Raw genomic sequence first — 2,251 nt, 5'->3', positions numbered from 1 at the left:
GATTATGAATAGCTAATTTCATAATTCCCAACAATCATGATATGATAAAATAAATTCATATTAGTTACTTTATAGTAGAATTATTCGAAGAATAATATGTTAAGAAGTTTATTAACAAAGAGGAAACGGAGAAATATCCCTAAGGACTATGCCATCCTAAAGGTGAAACCAATGAGGCAAGAAGCCGTGGCGGGGAGTAACCAGAGTAGAGGCGCTGTTTAAGGGAAAAAGTATCCGGATTACCATGTGAATAGTGACAGAAGAACATATTATTTAAGAATAATCTAGTATATAGTAAGCTAAGATGACTATATTTTATGTACATGGTTGAAGGGAATATTTGAAAAAAGCAATTTTATGAAAATGAATGATAATATATCTGATGTGATGGTAGATAAATTCAAGATACTTATTTTGTATGCACTTAGAAATATAAAAGTAGCAGATATAAGAAAAATAATATTAGGAAAAGCTTTTGGTAAATATTACATGACTAGAATAAATTATATACTACAACTACCTAACTACTCTTATAAGTATTTACGATGATAAGTTACATAAAAATTTTAGAAAAAGATAAAAAAAAAATGCAGTTACTAGATAGAAATAAATATAGATAAATACATGGAAAATAAAGATATAAAATTTCTTAATAAAAATATGCAAAAACTACTAAGGCTAAAACAAACAACTACAAAATATTATAATTTTAAAAATAGATCATTTAGATTATCTTAAAGTTTTAATATTATATATACTTAAAAACATAGAAATCATAGATATCAAGAAGATAATATTAGCAAAAGTAATAAACTATGAAATTGAAACTATAAATTATCTAGAACAGTTATACGAAGAAATTTACCCAGAAGGATATTATTCAGATTAAAAAATGTTAGAATATATTAGAAAAACAAGAGAAAATCAAGAAAACCTAAATAATGAAATTAATTATAGAAACCGAATTAAGAAAATAATGGAAGACCTAAAAGAAAAATTAATATGGATAGAAAAAACGTTAGAAAATTTAGATAAAAGTACATGTGATAGTTTACATAATTTAAAAAACTCACTACGAGAAGAACAACACAAGATAATAAATAACATTGAAAACCTAGAATTAGATATACATTATAGCACAGATAGGATAAATTATTATACAAGAATTTGTAACTCTGCAATTACTACAGGATAAAATAATTAATGAATATATCTTACGAAAAAAATAAATTATTAAAAGATATTAAAACAAAAAATCCACGCACTAATAAAAATAGATTCACTAGAAACCTACTAAATCTATTATACCTATTAAATCCGCGCACCCCCTACAAACTTGGATCTTTTATAAAGTGTCAATTGTTAAATAAGTGAGTATTTAGGACTCGAATATCTTTCATATAAGATTTACTTACTTGACTTTAATAGTATTTAATGCCTAATTATTGTTAATTACTTTTTTTTTGGGGTCGAAAGGGAAAATTTTTATATCAACCAAGTGTAATATTTACAAAGCACTAGTTCTATTTGGACTCTAGAACTAGATCTCAAACTCTAACCATTACACCGTATGAGTACATAATCTAGATGGGAAAGCTGTTTAAACTATCTAGAATGTTGGTCCACGTGTGCTGCATAATTCCTCGTATATGAAGTTGGAGTACAATTTGCTTGATTATGTGGACAGAGTCCATTCTAATGGCTTGAAATCTTCTTGTGTTCCTTTCTGCCCAGACATGATAGACGGTTGCTGCAAACAGAAATGTTATAATACTCCCTAGAAGGATTGGTAGGCCTTGTTAATGTTATATTTTCCCTTTCTACAAAAGTTTTGAAGTGTTGTAGGGATATCCTGATTTGGAAACCATTTACGAGAATCTATAATCTTCCTTATGATCCAACATGATTGCTTTGGAGTGTTAATTGCGTACAAGTCTCTATTTTTGATGTAGAAGGCATGTATCCATTTAACCAAAGAGTATCTTGTTTAGTACTAATAGCCCACAGGAGTTTGCAAATTGCAGCTCCATTCCACAAATGGAACTCAATGAGATTTAAACCTCCAGATTTTGGCATGCATAGTGTATCCCAGGCTACTGGTGCTTTGTTAGACTTCTCGTGCCCTCCCGTCCAAAGAAAGGTGCGGCATAAGCTAGTGACCAGAAAGAAGACATTTCCCAACAATTTTTTGTTTGCCATATATTGTATGTTTGTTGCCAAAAGCATTTTTGGCAACAATAAAAAAGTTATT

This window comes from Capsicum annuum, chromosome 11 (genome assembly GCF_002878395.1).
Source record: "Capsicum annuum cultivar UCD-10X-F1 chromosome 11, UCD10Xv1.1, whole genome shotgun sequence".
Classification (NCBI taxonomy): domain Eukaryota; kingdom Viridiplantae; phylum Streptophyta; class Magnoliopsida; order Solanales; family Solanaceae; genus Capsicum; species Capsicum annuum.
The sequence above is the reverse complement of the archived record's forward strand: the minus strand, read 5'-3'. Positions refer to the sequence as shown.